The sequence below is a fragment of the Heterodontus francisci genome, chromosome 31, assembly GCF_036365525.1.
Source record: "Heterodontus francisci isolate sHetFra1 chromosome 31, sHetFra1.hap1, whole genome shotgun sequence".
Lineage (NCBI taxonomy): Eukaryota > Metazoa > Chordata > Chondrichthyes > Heterodontiformes > Heterodontidae > Heterodontus > Heterodontus francisci.
In genome coordinates, this window is record NC_090401.1 from 38,062,742 (window position 1) to 38,085,847 (window position 23,106).

Below are 23,106 nucleotides of genomic sequence, written 5' to 3' on the forward strand. Positions count from 1 at the left end.
GGAGAAGGCCTGTTACAAGGGGTTGCCAGGCCCCTGGCTGGAAAGACATTTTTGCATATTAATAGGCAGTATTTATAGACAAAGGACCATTCCCTGACCCACACAATACACAAAGACGGAAATGGTTATACCAGTTGGTCACGTGACCACCCTGCTGGCCAATTTGGGAGTTTTAAATTGTAGAGACAGTGTTTGAACTGGCAGAAAGAATGCTCCTGGACTGAAGCAGACCTCCTCCCCTGCCTGCCTGTCTGCTCCCATCTCTTTCTCACAGAACTCCAACAATCGACTGAAGACACGTGAATCCCAAGAGAGAAAAGTCTCCGACAGTGAACAAGGTTTAAGAAGAATATTGGGCCCCAACGAAAAGCAAGATCTACCTACAAAAGGATTCTGCAGTGAGCTCAAAGAACCGTAAAAACAACTCTTCAGATATTGCCTCAAACATTTCCACTTTATTTTTTCTTCTACTCTTTTCTGTCTCTATTTGCATGTGTGTATCGCTATGCATGCTAGCGTGGGCGCATCGTGTATCAGTAGGCATCGACTGAATTAGAGCTTAAGTTTAAGTTCAAATAAATTTCATCTTTCTTCTTTAAACCAAAGAAAGCCTGTTTGTGCTTGTTTCTTTGCTTTATAATTGGAAAGCGGTGAACAAAGATTCACCAAGGGGGAGATAAAAACACAGTGTGTTTAAAAATAAAACCCTGTTACAGTAAGACCAGGTGAAGACTGAAAGGGAACCATAGACCTCTTTCTCACCTGGTCGTAACATAAGTCATCATCGGTGAGGTTTTGCTTTAATTGCATTTTCTACAAAAATATTTCAGCAAAACGGCAGCTTCAGGTTGGTCAAAATATCAGGTAATATTTTCTGATATGCAGAAAGTCAAAGGAGTCTAGGTAATCAATCTCAACCATATTTTGCTTTGCTTCAAATCCACCAGTGCAAAACCTTTGTTTGGCACTGTCACTCACAAGCTCACGGTGGAATTGCGAATGCTGTACCAAAGCAGCAGGGCACACAACCCATTTTTCACATAATACCAGACATTGAATCGTGGCAGGCTGTTTGAATTGTAGGGGCAACACAGGCAATCTTAACTCTGTCATTGCCTAATAATGACACCAGTACTTTTGCAGTTTGGATCATTGGCTAGCTATAAAGAGTGGAAATCCTTTCTTATTTATTTTAAGACCTTTTTCTGGCACTCTTTTTCCTGCTCTTTCACTTGCTTTCTCTGTCTTTTGTCATCCACTGCACTGAATCCAGTTGCAGTGTCATTCACATTGCACGTGTCTGGCATTAACCATCTCCAACAAGAGAATGCATAACCACTTTCCCATGACTTTCAATGGCATTATCATTGCTTAGTCCCCCTCCATAGACATCCTGGGATCACTATTGACCAGAAACTGAACGGGGCCAGCCTTATAAATACTGTGGCTGCTAGAGAATGTCAGACGCTGGGTATTCCATGATGAGTGGCTTGCCTCCTAACTCTCTTAAAGTCTCCCTACTGCCTACAAGGCACAAGTCAGGTGTGTGATGGAATATTTTCCATTTTCCTGGAGGGTGCAACTGCAACAACTCAAGAAGTTCAATGCCACCCAGAACAAAGCACCATGCTGGGTTCCCAGCAAACCCCCGCCCCCACCCCCCACCCCCCACTCTCCCCATCAGCCCCCTCCCCCCCATCCACTGGCTGAAACATTTACTCCCTGTGTCTGCAGTGTGCACTATCTACAGGATGCACTGCAGCAACTCAAAGGCTTTGGCAGCAGTTCCTCCCAAACCCGTAACCTCCACCACCTGGAAGGCCATGGGAACACCATCACCTCCAAGTTCCCCAAATCACAAACCATTCCTTCCTTGTCCATGGGTCAGAATGTGGAACAGCTTACCTAACACAGTGGCGCAGTGGTTAGCACCGCAGCCTCACAGCTCCAGGGACCCGGGTTCGATTCCGGGTACTGCCTGTGTGGAGTTTGCAAGTTCTCCCTGTGTCTGCGTGGGTTTTCTCCGGGTGCTCCGGTTTCCTCCCACAAGCCAAAAGACTTGCAGGTTGATAGGTAAATTGGCCATTATAAATTGTCATTAGTATAGGTAGGTGGTAGGGAAATATAGGGACAGGTGGGGATGTTTGGTGGGAATATGGGATTAGTGTAGGAATAGTATGAATGGGTGGTTGATGTTCGGCACAGACTCGGTGGGCCGAAGGGCCTGTTTCAGTGCTGTATCTCTAATCTAATCTAACAGAATTGTGGGAGCATCTGCACCCCACAAATTGCAGAAGTTCAAGAAGGCCTTCTCAAGGGCAACTAGGGATGGGCAATAAATTCTGATGAAGGGTCACTGACCTGAAACGTTAACTCTGCTTCTCTCTCCACAGATGATGCCAGACCTGCTGAGTATTTCCAGCAACTCAAAGGCTTTGGCAGTAGTTCCTCCCAAACCCATAACCTCCACCACCTGGAAGGACCATGGGAACACCAGGTTTTTATATGGGCAATAAATGCTGGCCTTTCCAGCGAGCCCCATATCCTAAGAATGAATTATCTTTAAAAGTCTGATCTGGGTTGATTGACCTGGTACTGTGTTCTTGTGTATGATTCAGCGTCCCACCAGGCAATGAATTTTCCAACAAACCGTTATGAGGGTCTATGCTTATTAAATGTCTAATCTTTCTTGCAAATTCCCCTGCACCCATGACTTCCCAGTCGATACATGTCTCAGTAACCCATTTCTCAGTCTGAACATATTATTATAAACCCGAGATCTGACAAGTTCGCAATTGTTATTATGACAGGTCTAAAAAAAAGTATCAATTAATTGCTATCCCGTTAGTGTCAAAGTTTAGGTGTACAGTATTTGGATTCCAAGTACTACATTTTGCGATATTCAAAGTCCCTACTGTGATTCAATGCATTTTACTACGGGTCAATGAAATCTCCAACGTGTGCTTCAACTGGAAATGTCGTGTAAGACAACTCGCCTCTGCCGCAACTCATGTGAATCAGCATGATCCAGCCGCAGGGTTCAAGAGCATCGCCTCCATTCATTGATACAGTGTGGACATCCTGCTGGAAGACTCGGTTCGCAGGAACACACCAAAACAACGCAGTAGATGGGGGAGCAGCTGAAAGTCCAATCTCTCATTCACCCCATCCATAGGCACTTAGCGTGCCAGTTAGCACACAAGCAGTTTCTTTTTTGCTGGAGATTTAGGCAAAGCATAACCGGAATTTATGTTCGTCAAATGAAGTCGCTCCTTGGCGTTTATGTGTACATGTGTATACAAGCCACCCCCATGAATCGAATGGGCGCGCTCCCTGTGCCAATCAGCCAGCTGTGAATTGTTACATTGTTGCATTGTGCTTCTGAACAGTGTCGATTTCACGTCGTCCTCACATTGGGACATGCTTTATCCAGGACATCCAAAGCACGGGCAAAACTGCGTTTGATCTTTACAAGGTAAAAAGAAGTGGATTGAATACCCCTGGGAAGTAATCTCCTGTAGGAAGATAATGGTTTTATTTTCCTGTAAATTAACATTCTGCGCTTAAAAATTATAATTTCTTTTGTACGGTTTGCGATGTGTCGCGATCTTCTGGTCAGTGTGTACAGTATGTGCTAAATCATGTTAATTTACTCACGATGACCTTGACTGTCGATTATTTTTGGTGTAGTCCCTGAAAAAACGTGTTTGTGTAACATAACGTTGGTTCACCTTAGCTACTTTTAGTGAAAGTGAACGTGGTTGAAGTCGATTTGCACATACTTTTAAGAGACGTGAGTTGAACTAATATTGTATGCCCAGTTCCGATGAAGGGTCACTGACCCGAAACGTTAACTCTGCTTCTCTTTCCACAGATGCTGCCAGACCTGCTGAGTGATTCCAGCATTTCTTGTTTTTATTTCAGATTTCCAGCATCCGCAGTATTTTGCTTTTATTATAATATTGTATGCTGTTTGAATTGATATTGCTCAAAGATCAATTATTAGAGCCCTCTCGCTGCAGGGGCTGCATTTACTCAATCGACGGGTTCTATTTGGAGGAAGAACATCTTGTCTGTCTTAATATTAAGCAAATACATTTTAATTCTAGGACGAAGAGGATTCTTCCCCAGAACAACTTAGTTTTCTACACCTTAGTTTTCAACTTCTGATCTGGTAAGTCTAAATTCAATTACTCTGAAATGAATTGTTGTCTTTCTGTGGTTGTTTGCATTGCTGGTGATTTGCAGGGATAAATCTCTGCACAGCCCGTTAAATCAGACGACGTTAATCCCTTCCCTATAGCAAGAAATCTTGAACCGTTGTTGCCTCCCGTCCAGTTTTGCGTTGAAGTAGTAGCTTACATTTTAAAAGAGTGATTTTATTCTGTGTTCAATGTAGATACAAAGAAAGGTTATTTAAACACTTGGAAAAAAATTCAACTTGGTTGAATGATTTAATTCGGTCTTTCCTGATTGAAAGAACACGCGGAACTTCTCATTAACGAGACATTTTGTTTATTCTATGAATTTGTTTGGCACAATCTGTGCATTTTTGATATTATGTTTAATGTTGGAATGAATACTTCTGGTATTCTCCTCTCCTGCTGCAAGAATAACTGACCTGTGTATACATTGAGGTTGTAATTACACTGCCAGATATAAGTTGATGCAAAATGATCTTGGGTGCACATCAACGCAACTTTGGACAACCAAGGACAAAAAGGTGTATGTCTCTGTACAGGAACCTGTCTGACATTGGTTTGAGCTCCCAAATGTGTGCGGTATCGATTTTGCCTACTGGGATTTTTACAATCTTCGGTAATTTCCAGATGAAATTCAACATGTTCTATATTGCAATATACTTATCAAAAACAGTAATCAATCTGAATTTCCAAGCAACGAACTATCCCTAGTCTAGATATGTTAATTCACGTAATCCTTCAATTAAGAGCCAAGTGAAATCTGGGTCGCTGATTCCTTGGTCCAGATTAATATCTCCAGTCAGACATTTTGATCCAAAAGTCCATCTGATTTGATGGTTTGACTGTGCCAAGTAATAAGGAACGGCATGCCAGTCTGTCTTTAAGCTCTTTCTGCAGTGCTGCTTGTTGCCAAGCTTTGTTTTACTCTACTGCGCACAATTTGGTATTTCTTTCTCATTTTAATGTATTGCAAGAAAATACAACAAGAACTTGCATTTATAAAGCACCTTTAACATTGAGAAATGGCCCAAGGCACGTCACGGGCATAATCAATGCACCCAAAACAATCAGTTCCGCCAGTTATGCTGCACTTTCAGTGTCAGTTTTTACTATAATGACTTTTCTATTGACTTCCCTTTTAGCTGGGAAAGGCATAGCATTGGGGGAGAGGGGTTAGATTCAAATTAATAAATTATTATTTGGATAGTGAAATTATGCAGATAGTTTATTTTGAGTCTAAGAGTTCCAAGAAACAGGCTAAATGAAATTGGGGATACTTAAAAGTGAATTCAAAAGTTGTAATCTTATCAATCTGACTGTAGCCTTGCATCTTTTTATTTAATTTCTAAACCCATACCATTTGTGCAGGGAGGAAGTTACTTTGGTGATGAGGACTGCATGTACTAAGTTTTTGATGCATTGATGATATTTGTGAATTGCTTAGTGACATAAAGCACAAATACATGTTTTTAATGTTTATTATCACGATTCATTGTGTTTTATATTGCGAATAATTAATACCCAGGAGCGATTGCAAGACAGCAATCAATGAGGGGTTCAATGACAACAAACCATGAAAGCACAGTTCAAGTGGTTTATAACCACAGCCTTGAAATCACTCCCGCGTCTTATTTGTTTTTAATAACTACTGTACAGTTGTATTGCATTTTACATCCATTTGTTTGGGTTGTGATTGCTCTTTTCTCCATGGCACTCAAATAGTGCACTTCATGTAGCTGATGTATGAGTTTAGCCACATGAAGCATTAATGATTTCAATGTGAACACTGCAAGTTACTGAAGTGGCAATCTGCAGTTAATTACTGAGAAATAATATAGGCATTATATATCCGAAAGCAAAGAGCCACCTGTAGAAAATAACATTCTGTTAGATGCCACATTTAACTTTCTATTGAATGCCAGACAACCCACACACAATCCTGGCCTAAATTCATTTGGCTTTGATTCTATTCATTTTGTGCAGGAGACCTGAAGCAGTTATTAATCACTGGTCCTTTCCTAGTCCTGAAGGAATGATGTTGCATCTCCGATAATTTATCTCTTTATATGTGGGGGTGAATGATAGTTTCACTGCCGAGTAGAATGTTAACTCATAGGCAATTAAAAATGCATCTGTCTGATTTATCAGCTAACAATGCCAGCCGTGTGAGATATTTTAAGAGTGAATACAAGGACTGGACTAAGATCTAGGGATCATTGTCTTCCCATAACAAAAACGTAAGGTCTATTTCTCCATGAACCCCCCCACCCCCGCAACTATACATAGATCTGCATGATATTGTTTATTTTCCTGCCCCCTGCCCCATTATCAGGCATACATTCTGAATCTGTCCACAGGCCGCCTCGTGGTTTGCCTGTGCATTTTGACAAAATCCACAGAGGATTTAGTGCTCTGGGGGAGGTGGATGGGATCATTGGTTCCTGTAATTTTTCACAGTTGATAGTTTGCCACAGCTGAGATAAATGAGTACAAATCAAAGTGGGGCTTCACTTGTACATACTGGATTTTTAACTTAAAATGAGTAAATCGAGCAGTAGATCGGTGTCTCCATTGGACCTGAAATGGCTTTGAAAAAAAATCTATCTTCCATTAAAATTTTTGATGAAAGACTTGTCGTCCAATAAGGGCTCTGACCATTCCGCCTGTTAATTCTGCCAAACACATTCCAAATGCGCCTGCCTGTTATATGTATGAGTGGCAAATATTAACCTACTGCTCCCCAGTGGCATTAAAGTAGATTTTAACCCAGGAATTTGCATATAGACTTTGACGTGGACAAATATAAACTAAAATATCTAACCAGTGAGAATCCATAAAAGGATTTGGTCACTTGACTGAAAGTTGTCCATACTTGTCACTTATGAGAAATTAACTTTATTCTGTGAAAATGTTCTTCATTTCAGAGTCTGCTGGATTGATATTTTCACATGTTGAAATCCCTGAGGAATTGGGAAAATCAACTCTGTATGATTGGTAGTGACACTTTGTGTTCTAGAAATATGGGACTGGAATTCCATAGAATAATCAAGGGGCCAATTTTTGTACCAAAGCTCCCCAATAACTAGGAGACCAGAGTATTACAGGCGATAAAAAGTGGTGGAGACCCATTAAGCTAGGATTCCTCCACTTTTATGCATGACATGCACTTCTGGTGATCCACAGGGCAGGCTTCCACTTGAATCAGATGGGTATTTCATTGTAATATACAAATAACATTGTAGTGGTGTCATAATATTTCCCACATCTCTTTCCAGTCTTTTTGCTAGTACAGTTTTAATTCCAAATCATGCTCAAATGAGGTGGACAGCCAGGATTGCTAGCTGCTGAACTATATAAGCAAATAAATTTGATTTTTAACAGTTTTGAAGCCATTTTTGCATAATTTTTATTTTCTTGATGAAAATTTAAGGTTCTTGTGAGCTTTCATTTCAACTGCTGTAAGCCTTTGTTCTTTTGGCCCCAGCACCATTACTGGTAGGAATGGGTTTCCTCTATTAAACAAATTTGGAAACATGAAAACAGATGTCAGGCAGGTGTTCTGTGGTTGATTGCGTGCCCACATCAGCAGACAGAGGTGAACATTTCTTTCCTGCAGCAGATGATTAGTGCAGTAGACTCCAACTCACAAGTTGAGTTGAAATAGTTGGCATCAGGGCAACTCAGGGATGTGAAGGCCCAATTAATCATTTGGCTGGACAATTCTTCAGAAGCACCCCAATCATTACATGTGGCACTACATGAAAGAGGATATGCCAGAATGATTGGCACTCCAGCAGAGCCAGATTGGCCACCTGTCCCAAGCTGTCACCAATTACATTTGTTGATATTGCCCCATCTATTTGGCAAAAAAAAAATGACTGATGACCTGTCTCCACAGGCTCCATGATGTCAAAGGGGCACATTCAGAGCTATTCCACTTGCTGTAAGGTCACCTGGTAAAATGAGCCATCACATTGACAGTGACTGTACCTACCGGTTATGGTCTGAAGCATGCCTCCACCTCCTTCCAGGCTGTACTGCTGACCTAATGGGGATGGTGCTGAGGACCATCAGACTGTCACTCCCTGCAATCCACTTCACACAGCACCACCTCCAATTCAGCAGCCAGTGGATTAGGTGCTGGGCTGCTTTTTTATATGCCTGCACATTGGGGTTTCCTTTCTCTCCAACTTTATCTGTCACATTTTAATCCCTAGTTCCTTCAACTGTAAAAGGCTGCTAATGGGTGGAGAAGCCTTTTGAGCCTTCCTGCAAGCTTTTTGAACTTTTAATACCCTCCCTGACCTCTTAATTGTCCCCATCCCTTTTAAATTGCACTATTTTCTCCTCCCACCACTAGTATGCTCCCTACATCTCTGAAATCCTGATCTTGGACTGTAGCTAATTATGGAATTGGGATGACCTACAAAATTTGAATGCTATTATATTAGCACATTATCATTCTTGCAAGATTAGCTTCAAGTCTTCACCATTTATGGACCTTTTTCACCCTGTTTCCCACCCTCCACCCCGGTATAGTCCAAGGGACACAGATCTGAATGTTTATTGTGGACAACTGGTTTAGCCATTCATAGCCAAATCTGGCTGGACCACATAAAGCACAGTTGGGCCCTGCTGTCCCCGACCAAAACTATTCACTATTTCAGGATCATCCTGGAATGCCAAGATAACCCCCCAAATTTCTGTTCTCCACTACAAATAGCCTTCTGAAATGCCTTTCCCCTACACCTCTGCAAAACTCCTCTAATCAGGTTTCTGACCCTGCCACAGCACTGAGAGCACATTAATCAAAGTCGCAAATGACGTCCCATGTAAATATGAATAAAGTAAACTATTCCTCCTCATCCTTCTCTGCCTGCCTTCAGCCTTTGATGGGGTTGACCACATCATCCTCCTCCTGTTTGACATCCAGTCCTGGATGAGCAGGAATTTCATACAACTAATATTGGGAAGAAGCCATTGAGTCCCTGCCACAAGCTCCACTCCCTAGCCACCAATTCACTCCCTCCCTTTCCCTGGTCACTTTCTTCGACTGAACCAGACCATTCGCAACCTTGGCATCCTCTTTGCTGAGATGAGCTTCTGACTTCAAATTTGCACAGAGACCACCCTTGGTCCCTCTGTCCCACATATGTGCCACCTTTTGCACAACTCCATAAATCAAAGAGGGTGGAGGTGTTGAGAGATGTGGTAATGAGGTAGAGCTGTGTGCCATCAATGTACATGTGGAACTTGATATTGTGTTCTCAGATTGTTATGCCAAGGGATATCATGTTGATGAGAAATAAGAGGGCGGTCAAAGATAAATCCTAAAGAGACTCCAGAGGCAACAAAGCAGAAACAGGATGAAAAGCCATTATAGGTGATTGCTATAGCTAGGTTTGGATAGATAAGAATGGACCAGGCAAGCGCAGTCCCACCCAGCTGGACGACAGAGGAGAGGTATGAAAGCAAAATACTACAGATACTGGCAATCTGAAATAAAAACAGAAAATGGTGGAAATACTCAGCAGGTCTGGCAGCATCTGTGGAGAGAGAAACAGAGTTAACATTTCAGATTAATAAGCTTTCATCAGAACATCTGATGAAAGGTCACATGTTAGCTGATATTGTTAATGGTTGCTACTGGTCTGGCTACGCCTCAGTTTTAAAATTCTCAATCTTGGGCTTGTCCTCCCTGAGTCACTCTGTCTCTTTACTTCTCTCTCCTTTTTTTAAGACACTCCTTAAACCTTACCTTTTTGTCCTAAATGTCAAATTTTGGTTGATAATGTGACTTGGAACATATTACTAAGCACTATATAAATGCAAGTTGTTATTGTTACCAGTGAAATGTTGCCTATTTACAGTGTGATAGCTACTGGTGCCGTATCTTAATTTTCTGATATTTACCTCTAGGCATATCTGTTCAGGATTTTCCCTTGTAGGATAAAAGACTTCCTTACCTGCCATTGGCAATGGAATCATTAAGATTGTGATTTTAGCACTACATATCCGCCAATTAAAGTGCATATTAATAAATGTGTTTTCTAGATTCAAGTTTCAAACATAGTACTTGTGCTATCCCACTAGGCCTTTCACGTCCATTGTGCCAACCTGCAGCCTGACCCTTTTTTTCATAATGTGTGGGTACTGATAGACTCGGACTCATTAGCAGTCAATCTTTCCAGGTGATCTGGTGAGAGGGACTATCATCTGGATTAAGCAGTGCTAGAGCAAATTTAACATTTGGTATTAATAATGATTTTTCTTAATGTTGTGTGACAGAATACCGATAAAATATAACATCATTTTAAAAAAATGAAAATACAATTTGAGAAATAAAAATGCCAAATGTTCTTTTTTAAAACAATGGCCTGAAATTAATATTACATATTCTTTTGATTCATACACCAGTTTAAGGTCATTATGCATGTCACCATATTCTGCTTATTTTATCTCTATGCTCAGGGCAATGATTCATGCTGGGCTGCAATTCTATAAATGCTGGCAGTCCTTCAGAACCTCACCCAATTGATCATTTTTCATATGCGACCCGAGTCAATGTATTGTAGGCTATTCAATCATGGAGGCAATGCAACTGAGCCTGACCCAGTCCTCATATCTGCCATTTCCAGCATGAATCACTGGACCATGATGGTGCTCTGGCTGATTTCTGTCCCTTCTCCCTATCACTTTTCTATCCTGGGAATGATGAGACCGATTGCAGTGTCCTTGCTCCTGCTGTGCGATATCTTATTCTGCAATTAAACCTGAAACCTTCCTGTTATGTATGCTTTTAGTACCATGTCATGCAGTGCATTTCCTCTTTGAACCATTGGAGGTACCCATGCCCCAATTTTCATTGAAAACCAACAGAAGAGCAGACAAGTTGGAAATACCATGACTGAGATTTTCCCCTTCTGCCCTCCCTAGAGTACCGTTTCTATCCATCTAACACACAGGGTAACACACAGGCTAGAGTTTGTTGTAAGACAATCACACAAGGAAGGGTTGAGATGATATGATAAACTGAGGAATGATGTGTTCTCAAAATACTCATCAATTTATATCAGATTTACAGGTGAGGATCGTGAAGGAAGTAATCGTGTATTTTTGGTTTTTTTTGGGAGTTGCCAAAATTGGAGGTGCTTCAGTTGGTCTCAAGAGCAAATAGTTGTGCCTGATCCCTGCCCAGTGACTCCTGCTGGAATGATCCAGCATGTCAAAATTGAGTGACGATAGGATCAAGTTCAGGTGTGATGCCTCCCACAGTGAAATAGCCTGCTGTTGAATGTGAAGTTTGGGTAGATAAAGCAAGGTTTTTAGAGCAGTACCAGTGCCTGCAGAATTGTAGCCCAGCATGAGTTAATGTCAGCAGAAAAGGCGGGGAGGTGTGGAGAATAGTGGCGGAAAAAAACTAATTTGCACAAAAATGTATTTGTACATTTTTAAACTTTCATTAAGTTTCAATTGAGCTACTAATTTGATACTTAGCAGAAATATAATTTTTATTTTAACTAAATACCTATCACTTAAAAAAAAGGAATATCTGAGAGTGCTAATTGGGACAATGCATGGCCTGGTATACTATTTAAGGATAGATGATGGCTATTTTTTGCAGGAGCCCTGATGAGACTATATAATGAATCTGTAATTTATCCCTAAAATAGCTGACCCTCATCATGGGAGGTAAACTTGAGCTGGAAAATGAAGTGGTTCTCTGTTTTTATGGAGTAAAACTTCAAGCTGTTCGAACATAATACATTAGGGATATGCTTCACTGAAGAGTGGTATTTAATGCCTAATTCACTCTGACAACACACACTAATCTAACATTATATTTTCAGTTGGCATTATATGGCTATTTTAAACCATGTGCCAAACCATATAGTAGAAGTTTCTGTTGCCCATAATAGCAACAAATATTGCGTTTGTGTGATGTTTTCTCGGTGTTGTTTTTAATGGATGTTAATCGTCCTTCCACAGTCATGCATCTAAGTGAATACCATAGGACCTACTTATTAAATTGCTTCAACCTTCAAAAGCATCCTCAAAGCCTACCTCTTTGATTATTTCTTTGGTTACTTCTCATAATTCTTTTTGCTAATAATGATTTGCATTCGCTTTTATATGTAGCTTCTAGTTAAACATTTTGGCATGTTTTATATATTAAATGGTGCTTTATTGGTGCAAGTTGTTAACTGATTTAACTTGGGTGGAATGAAGGGTGCTTCATTTGGTCTCAACAGTCTTGGGTAGGGAGGGGAAATCAGTAAGGTTTCCAACTCCTAATTAATAAAATAAGTTCTGCTGAAAAGTGTATTTGTGTGAACATCTGGTGAGGGCAAGATTGGGCTTTGGCATTGAATAGTCTGTCAGCCAACATTCATTTGTCCAGGTTTGTATGTGAAGAATGACCAATTAGGTGAAACATTGAAGGGTGCCTGATGCCCATGTAACTATACTCCAGTAATACTCAATTCCTTCAGAAGAGCAGAAAATTGAAGTCAAGCCGGAGGAATTTATGTACTGTATATGGGGGGTTGGGGGTAGTTGACACTTGGGCTGTTGCTAATGAGATGTATGTAACTGTACTTGGTGCATAAACTCCAATGACTCATTCAAGTGTTTCAGACTTGCAAATATTAGTCCAGAGCTAATTATTGTCCCAGATCCAGAGCAAATCGGCATGCAGGTGCAAAAAATAAGATTCTGGTTTTTTTTAGAACATTACAGCGCAGTACAGGCCCTTCGGCCCTCGATGTTGCGCCGACCTGTGAAACCATCTGACCTACACTATTCCATTTTCATCCATATGTCTATCCAATGACCACTTAAATGCCCTTAAAGTTGGCGAGTCTACTACTGCTGCAGGCAAGACGTTCCACGCCCCTACTACTCTCTGAGTAAAGAAACTATCTCTGACATCTGTCCTATATCTATCACCCCTCAACTTAAAGCTATGTCCCCTCGTGTTTGCCATCACCATCCGAGGAAAAAGACTCTCACTATCCACCCTATCTAACCCTCTGATTATCTTATATGTCTCTATTAAGTCACCTCTCCTCCTCCTTCTCTCCAACGAAAACAACCTCAAGTCCCTCAGCCTTTCCTCGTAAGACCTTCCCTCCATACCAGGCAACATCCTAGTAAATCTCCTCTGCACCCTTTCCAAAGCTTCCACATCCTTCCTATAATGCGGTGACCAGAACTGCACGCAATACTCCAGGTGCGGTCTCACCAGAGTTTTGTACAGCTGCAGCATGACCTCGTGGCTCTGAAACTCGATCCCCCTACTAATAAAAGCTAACACACCATATGCCTTTTTAACAGCCCTATTAACCTGGGTAGCAACCTTCAGGGATTTATGTACCTGGACACCAAGATCTCTCTGTTCATCTACACTACCAAGAATCTTCCCATTAGCCCAGTACTCTGCATTCCTGTTACTCCTTCCAAAGAGAATCACCTCACACTTTTCCGCATTAAACTCCATTTGCCATCTCTCAGCCCAGCTCTGCAGCCTATCTATGTCCCTCTGTACCCTACAACATCCTTCGGCACTATCCACAACTCCACCGACCTTAGTGTCATCCGCAAATTTACTAACCCACCCTTCTACACCCTCTTCCAGGTCATTTATAAAAATGACAAACAGCAGTGGCCCCAAAACAGATCCTTGCGGTACACTAGTAACTAAACTGGTTTTAACTTGAAAAGTTAGACCTGTCAATGTAAAATAAAAGACAAAATCAGGACTGTGAGTAAGGTTGTTAAACATAAAAGAATAAATATTGAAGCAATAGAATCAAGGCAAAAAATGGAACAGAAATAATATTTTTGGAACATTATTTAGAATTGTAAAATCCCGTATAAGAATCACATTAATGTTATAATAGAGCTGTTCCTGACACCTCAATAACGTTACTATTTTAAGAGATTTGATTCCCATTGTATGTGAGCAGAAATATTTAACAAAATAGCTGGCTCAATGAATATTGAATTTCCTTGAGTGTTTTAAAGGATGATATTCAATATTGGATTTGTAGTCAATGGGGAGCAATGTCAAGGTAAATGGGTAATGTAGTGATTCTGTTACTTGGCTAGTAATCCAGAGGTCTGGACTAAATCCAGGTGTTGCAAGTTCAAATCCCTCCATGGAAGTTTGAGAATTTGAATTTAGTTTTAAAAAGAAATCTGGAAATGATAAACAAGGTATCAGTAACAGTAACCATGAAGCTGTTAGATTGTTACAAATCCAACTAGTTCACTAATTATTAGGAATCAAAACCTGCCATCCTTACTAGTCTGGCCCATATGCGACTCCAGTCTCTCTCAAATGTAGGTGACTCATATAAGTAAAAGCAAAATACTGCAGATGCTGGAAATCTGAAACAAAAACAAAAAGTGCTGGAAATACTCAGCAGGTCTGGCAGCATCTATGGAGAGAGAAGCAGAGTTAACGTTTCAGGTCAGCGACCTTATAAGTGCTCTGTGAAAGCGGCCTGGCAAGCCACACAGTTGTATCAAACAGCTGCACAGTGGTTCAAGAAGTTAGCACACCATCTCCTTTATCAGTGTATCTAGAGATGGGCAATAGACACCAGTCATGGAAACATAGAATCATAGAACGTTTATGGCACAGAAAGAGGCCACTTGGCCCCTTGTGTCTGTGCCGGCCGAAAAACGAGCCACCAGCCTCATCCCACCTTCCAGCATTTGATCCGTAGCCCTGCAGGTCACAGCACTTGAGGTGCATATCCAGACACCTTTTAAATGAGTTGAGGGTTTCTGCCTCCACTACCCTTTTCAGGCAGTGAGTTCCAGACCCCTGCCACCCTTAGGGCAAAAAAATATTTTCATCTCTCCTCTAATCTTTCTATCAATCACTTTAAATCTCTGCCCCCTAGTCACTGACCTCTCTGCGAAGGTAAATAGGCCTTTCACATCCACTCTATCCAGGCCCCTCTCAATTTTGTACATTTCAATCAAATATCCCCTCAGCCTCCTCTGTTCTAAGGAGAACAACCTCAGCCTATCCTATCCTATCCTACCCTATCCTATCCTATCCAGTCTTGCTGGTGACTCCCATGTTCCGAGAATAAAGGTGTAGGAAATCTCTGTTTAGACTTCAAACAAACAATTTCATTTTCTTTTGCCAGAAAGATTGGAATAGAGATGGTTAAGATTTGCTTTGTCTCCCTTGATATTAAAGCATGGCCAAACTGGCACAGTGTACTCAGTGAAGCTCTGTCTGTTGTCCAACTCATCTTAGTTTAGCATGGTTAATCCTGGTATTGTCTGCATTCAAATTCTAGTTAGTCCTTCAGCAAAGCATTGCTGCTAATAATTCAGGAACATTGATCAGGCTGCATAAAACTGGACACCACTGCTGAATAATTCATAAAGTGAATATCTTCTAACTCTTCGAAGATTGATTGTAATGCTCTATAATTAGGTATTGCCTCTCCATTTAAAAGCAGCTTTTAGGATTTTCAAATTAATACCCTGGAATCCTGTATGATATTAAATTCCTGGAAGAATTGAACTTCTGACCCTATTGGTTTTCTTCTGAGATTCTGCAAAGGTTTTCCTGGATCTGAGCGATTTTGTTTATTAACCAGAAGCTAGGTATGATCAGATGTAAAGGTCAAATTGTAATTTTAAAAGATGAAGTAAAACAATGAACTATATGCCAAAAATTGGTTTGCCTGTTTCATACAGGAGTTCCCATTATCTTCCAGGGAATTGGCTGATTTATTTTTTTGACCATCTTACAAGATAAATGTTTACATTTCTGAGTGATACGACTAGTATTTAACAATGTAGTGTAACAGAAAAATCCTGTCCATTTCATTTGCAAAATTTATGCAAAGGTCGACCTTTCAGTTGTGTAATCCTGCCAGCTTTGTTGTCTCTGAGAATGTTATGCACGTTGTTATAAGTTATGTAATAATTACATGGTTCATGGAGTAGTAAGGCTTTTTAAAAAAAAATCTTTCACCCTTTCCTGAGATTGAGGCAGGCACATGGGAATTGTGCCTGTGTTCTACGACTTAATACAATTGTCTGTTTGTATTTGGACATGATGTCCCAGTTGGCTATTTTTTTGAGAAAAGTATAACCTGATAACACTATCTTGCACTTGGATAGCTTCACTGAGTCATGAGGAAATGGGTACCAGGTTAGGAAGGGAAAGATCGAGAGGTAACTGAGATTTGAAGAGAACATTTTGAGAAGGCCTTTAAAGGGGCTAGAAAGGTTTAGGGAGGGAATTTCAAAGTGTAGGATCCAAACAGCTCTGCCACCAATGGTGAGAGAAAGGAAGGGGTGTTGCAACAAAACCCAGAGTCAGGGAATGGTGTTTTTGAAGGGTGGGGAAAGTAGGTAGGAGATTGCAGAGGTAGGCGGGCAAAGACATGGAAGCATTTTGAAAACAAGAATAGATTTTCAATCTAACACGCTGGTGGATGGAAACCAAGATCGATCAGGGAAGACAGTGATGATGGTTCAGCAGGACTTGGTACAGCACAGGATGTGTATGGCAGAGTTTTTCAAAAGTTTGAGTTCATGAAGGAAGGAAGGAAAGCCAGCTAGGAAAGCATTGGAGTAGTCAAGTCTGGACATAACATGAGTATGTATGAGGGTTGCAGTGGTGAAAGGGTAAAGGCAGCTAATGGTGTGAAGCAGTATTTGTTGTGGATAAGAGGCTTGAAACTAAACTCAGGGTTGGGAACAGTCTAGCTGAGCCTCAGTGACTGGGGAGGAGAAGTAATTGATGGTAAGGAAGTAGAGGTTGTAGCAGGGCCAGAGGTGATTCTTCAATCTTTGTAATGTTCAGCTAAAAGGAGCCATGACTCATCCAAGACTACTTTTAACTTTGTTGGCACAAAATGGGCAGTCGGGGTTGGATGGTGCCTACTGCCCGCCCATTGTGCTCAGAGGCGCAAGCCAATTTGAGGTCTGGGTCTTATTTGCATGCTGCTGGTGAGCCGTATGACTGTAATTAGTTGTTAAAAGTGGTCTCCGCCCTTCTCAGGATTCTACCCAAGCTGGCAGTCGCAAAAGCTTCAGCGTAAATGGAGTGGAAAGTGACCTGACACCATTTTCAGGCCACTACCACCCAATTTATGACAGTCAGAGGCAGTTAATATTGGCCCCCGGATATTGCGTACGAGGTAGCCAAGGAGTCGAGGAAAGTGTTGCAGAGAGAGAATTTGGTGTCAACAGCAGACATGTAGAAACTAACCTCATGGCTGCAAATGAAATCAGCAAGAGATGGCCGATAAATGAAAAAGAGGAAGTTAATGTTGTTACCGAGCCGATGAGGAAGGTGTCTAGGGGTCTCTCTCAGCCTTCATCTGGTTTTACCATAACAGGGTTTAATATTAAATATACCATGTTTTAGCCCACCCTTGGTGAATCCTTGTTCACTGCTTTCCAATTATAAGGCAAAGAAACCAGCAAAAACAGGTCTTCTTAGGTTTAAAGAAGAAAAATTGAAATTTATTAAACTTGAACTTAAACTCTAATTCAGTTGATGCCTATGGATACACGACACACCCAGGCTAGCATGCATACGCGATAGACACATGCAAATAGAGACAGAAAAGAGCAGAAGGAAAATAAAGTGGAAAAATTTGAGGCAATATCTGAAGAGCTTTTTTTACAGTTCTTCGAGCTCACTGTAGAGTCCTTGATTGTAGGTAAATCTTGCTTTTCGTTGGGGCCCAGTATTCTTCTTAAATCTTGTGCACTGTAGGAGACTTTTCTCACTTGGGGTTCATGTGTCTTCAGTGGATTCAGAAGCTTCTGAAAAAGAGATGGGAGCAGACAGGAGAGAGATCTTCTCAGTCCAGGAGCAAACAGACACTCTGCCTTCAAACTCTCTGTGGCCAGTTCAAAAGAAAACCCTGGAACAGCCAAGTAGTCATGTGACCAGCTGAACTAACCAGTCCTGGCCCTTGTGGATTGTATCCTCCTTAGCAGACTCTGGAATGCGCTTCCTCACCTTCGATGTCTGTTAGTATGTATTTTTTTTTCCAGCCACGGCTGATCTGTTTAACAAGTCATTTCCTCGCTCCAACAACAATCAGTGTTCATGACAAAATTGATGTGCCTCATTCTTGGCAGGTGGGGGCCTAGCATGACAAAATGGTCAACTATGTCAAATGTTGCAGAAAGCAGGACTTAAGGACCTTAAGGACTATGGTGAGTCACAAAGGATGTTGTTCCTTTTCAGCAAGGCACATTTCAGTGCTGAGAGAAAGGTGAAAACTGGATCTGAATAGGGAAGATTGTGATGGCACAAGTCCAGGAAGTGATAATGCATTTGTGGACCTCGGAAAGGAGGGGGTAGTAATTAGCAACAACAGAAGTGTCATGGCATATAGTGCAAAATTGTTTGTGTTTGGTGCAGTCGATTACAGCATACAAAACATAGAAAGAACTGATTAAAATATGTTACTTACTCATTGATTCTGGTGTAATTAGTGCTGAAAAGAATAATGACTTCTTACACCAATACGAATAGGATATTTGAACTCTGATTAATTTGAACATTCTACTGTGCCATTTTGTAGGCCATTGAAGACTCTTCTTGGTGAGAATTGACAATATCCACTGATAAGCATCTGTCTATGTTCATGTATGTGCACACTATTTTACGGTAGTCTGCAGTTAAGACTAACTATACTACCTTGGAGCTAAGAAGCAGCAAGGGGCAGCAAACATTCGTGGAAGTTATTTATAGGCCACCAAACAGTAGTGGTAATGACGGGCACAGTATAATTCAGGAAATTAGTAGTGCATGTAACATAGGTAATACAGTAATAATGGGTGAGTTCAATTTACGTATAGACTGGGTAAATCTAATCAGTACTAATGCTGTGGAGGATGAATTCCTGGAATGTGTACAAGATGGGTTTCTGGAGCAGTATGTTGAAGAACCAACTAGGGATAGGGTTTTTTTTAGATTTTTGTATTATGTAATAAGAAAGGGCTAATTAATAACCTTGCCGTAAAGGAGTCCTGGGGAAATAGTGACCATAATGTGATAGAATTTTACATTAGGTTTGAAAGTGATATAGTTCGTTCTGAAACTAGGGTCTTAAATCTGAACAAAGGAAACTATGAAGGTATGAGGGGCAGGTTGGCTGTGGTGGATTGGGAGAACACACTAAAAGATTTGACGGTAGGCAGGCAATGGCTAGTATTTAAAGAAGTATTACACTGTCTACAACAAATATACATTCTTCTAAGACACAAAACCCCAACTGGAAAGATGAATCAATTGTGGCTAACAGAAGAAGTTAAAGATTGCATTAGATCAAGGGAAGTGGCTTATAAGGTTGCCAGAATAAGTGGTAAACCCGAGGATTGGGAGCAATTTAGAATCCAGCAAAGGATGACCAAGAAACTGATGAGGGAAAAGAGAATATGAATGCAAGCTAGCGAAAAACATAAAGGCGGACTGTAAAAGCTTCTTTAGGTATGTGAAAAGGAAAATATTAGCAAGGACAAATGTGGGTCCATTACAGGCGGAGACAGGAAAATTTATGTTGGAAATGGCAGCGAAACTAAACAATTACTGTGTGTCTGTCTTCGCAGAGGGAAATACAGAAAAATCTCCCAGAAATACTGGGAAACCAAGGGACTTGTGAAAATGAGGAACTGAAAGAAATTAGTATTAATAAAGAGGTAGTACTTGAAAAATTAAGTGGATTGAGGTTAATAAATCCCCTGGACGAGATGAGCTACATCCCAGAGTGTTGAAGGAGGTGGTTATAAGAGATAATGGATGCATTGGTGGTTATCTTTCAAAATTTTATAGATTTTGGAAATGTTCCTGCAGACTGGAAAGTGGCAAATGTAACCCCACTATTTAAGAAAGGAGGGACAGAGAAAACAGAGAACTACAGACCTGTTAGTTTGATGTCAGTAGGAGGGAAAATGTTAGATTCTATTATAAAGGGTGTGATAACTAGGCACTTAGAAAATAATGATATGATTGGGAAGAGTCAATATGGATTTATGAAAGGGAAATCATGTTTAACAAACTTGTTGGAGTTTTTTGAGGATGTTACTTGTAGCATAGATAAAGAAGAACCAGTGGATGTGGTGTATTTGGATTTTCAGAAGGCTTTTGATAAGGTCCCACACAGGAGGTTAGTAAACAAAATTAGAGCACATGGGATTGGGGGTAATATACTGGTATTGTTACAAAAGTACTTCCTTTTTTGTTTAAATTTTTTTGAGTACTCATGTTTTAAAACTGAAAAGATTTCATGGATGTGTGCTTTTGTTTACAAAGTTCACTGAAAGGATACTTGAGATGATGTTTGAAAAAAGCCTTTGCTGGAAATCATGTTTAAGTTCAATAGACAACTGAAACCTTGTTGACCTGGGGAAGATGTTTACAGAGAAGTCACATGTCAAGGTTTATGGAGGTCAGGAGGTTGACTTTCTATTTGTGGTTTCGCTTCTGAGATATTGTTTTGGTTCAGTTGGCGTGTGAACTGTTTTGAAGGCAGTTGTTGTTTTGCCTGCCAAGGAAAAATAAACTCCAGCTCATTTTGCCTGCACTTCTCCTAAGAGACTCTGAGAAGGCCAGAGCATCAGCTCCTCTTTTCCTCCTGTCTTTGGGAAAACCCTATGATTCAAGTGTGCGTTGGCTGAAATTCCTGATGCCAGGTGTCTCCTGGAAAGTCAACCAGACGATTTCTTGACATCTCCAGAATGAATTGCTTCTGAAAAGATCCCAGTGACCCATCTCTGTATACCCGGACGCCAGAACAAAAGGGACAACTGACTTCCTTCCATATCTTTTTTTTTCAAGAATTAGCAAGTATTGGGCCAAAGTTTTTTTTTGTCTTTTTTTTTGTAACAGACCACTGCAAAGAGAATTTCTGGTTTTGTGTGTGTAGGGGGAGGAGGGGAATTTAAAAAGGGAACTTTCATATTTCAATCTGTGTTAATGCTTTTCTTAATTTCTGGATAAGCCTTGTTTGACAAACAACAAAATTAACAGTTTATTATTAAAGAAACCTGGTTGATGTATTTTATTCTGGGATAAAGAGTGGAATATATGATTGACTGCATTGGTAACTGGGTAAACATTTAAATATATGTTATGACCTGTGGAGAAGTGGAACTAGAAAAGACAGTGCACTCCTCCCTTGGTCATAACAATATGGATTGAGAATTGTTAACAGACAGAAAACAGAGAAGGAATATATGGGTCATTCTCAAGATGGCAGGCTGTTACTCGTGGGGTACCACAAGGATCAGTGCTGGGGCCACAGCTATTCACAATCTATATAAATGATTTGGATGTGAGGATGAAATGTAATATTTCCAAATTTGCTGATGACACAAAACTAGTTGGGAATGTAAGTTGTGAAGAGGATGCAAGGAGGCTTCAAGGGGACTTGGACAGGCTAAGTGAATGGGCGAGAACATGGCAGATGGAATATAATGTGGAAAAATGTGAAGTTATCCATTTTGGTAGAAAAAACAAAGTATTTCCAAAATGGTGAGAGGTTGGGAAGTGTTGATGTCCTAAGGGACCTGGGTGTCCTTGTTCATGAGTCACTAAAAGGTAGTGCAGGTGCAGCAAGCAATTAGGAAGGCAAATTGTATGTTGGTCTTCATTGCAAGGGGATTTGAGTACAGGAGTAAAAATGCTTTGCTGCAATTGTGCAGAGCCTTGGTGAGACCGCACCTGGAATATTGTGTACAGTTTTGGTCTCCTTATCTAAGGAAGTAAATACTTGTCATAGAGGGAGTGCAACAGAGGTTCACCGGAGTAATCCCTGGAATGGTGGGATTGTCTTATGATGAGAGATTAAGGAAACTGTGCCTGTATTCTCTGGAGTTTCGAAGAATGAAAGGTGATCTCATTGAAACTTACAAAATTCTTACAGGTGTGACAGGGTGGATGTAGATAGGATGTTTCCATGGCTGGTGAGTCTAGAACCAGGGTGCATAGTCTCTGAATAAGGGGTAAGCCATTTAAAACTGAGATGAGGAGGAATTTCTTCACTCAGAGGGTGGTGAATCTTTGGAATTCTCTACCCTAGAGGGCTGTGGAAGCTCAATCATTGATCATGTTCAAGACAGAAATTGATAGATTTCTGGATACTAATGACATAAAGGGATATGGGGATTGTTATGAAACTGCTTCCATTTTTTGTTAAATTTTTTTGAGGACTCATATTTAAAGTGTGGAAATGGATTCATTTTGGAAGACTTCATAGATTTCATAGATGCTGGACTTTTTTTGTTGAACGTTCACTGAAAGGATACTCAGAGGTCTTGTTTGAAAACAACCTTTACTGGATATCACATGCCTTAAGCTTGATAAACAACAGAAACCTTGGTGACTTGGGGGAGATGTTTATAGAGAGGTGACATGTCAAGATTTATGAGGGTCAGGAGCTGGTTTTGCTTCTGAGATATTGTTTTGGTTCAATTGGGGTGTGGACAGTGTTGAAAAGCAGTTAGTTTTGTAGCCTACTGGAAAGAAACCCCCAGCTCATCTTTCCAGCACCTCTCTAAGAGACCCGGAGAAATCCAGTGTGTCAGCTCCTCTTCCTCTACCTCTTTGAAAAAACCCTGCGAATCTAGAGTGTGATAACTGAAACCTCTGATGCCACATTTCTCCTGGAAAGCCTACCAGACTATTTCCCAACATCTCCAGAATGAGCTGCTTGTGAAAAGATCCCAGTGATCCGTCTCCATAAACCCAGACGCCAGACCAAAAGGGACAACTGACGCCCTTCCGTATCTTTTTTTTTCTTCAAGAATTAGCAAGTATTTGGCCAAAGTATTCCTTTTTTTGTCTTTTTTTTGTAAAAGACCTTTGCAAAGAGAATTTCTTTACTTTTTTCCCCAGTGTTTA

The 23,106-nt window shown here is 40.7% G+C and overlaps 1 protein-coding gene across 4 annotated transcripts in view; it reads left to right on the forward strand.

Moving 5' to 3' along the window:
• Window positions 1-3,363: 3,363 nt before the first annotated feature.
• The window catches only part of LOC137347161 (hippocalcin-like protein 1), a 132,800-nt gene continuing 113,057 nt past the window's right edge, over window positions 3,364-23,106 (forward strand). For all 4 annotated transcript variants that reach the window (XM_068011327.1, XM_068011326.1, XM_068011329.1 and 1 more), the window contains exons 1-2: window positions 3,364-3,475; window positions 4,110-4,174. The gene's annotated coding sequence lies outside the window, so the exon portion shown is untranslated. The remainder of the gene's footprint in view (window positions 3,476-4,109; window positions 4,175-23,106) is intronic.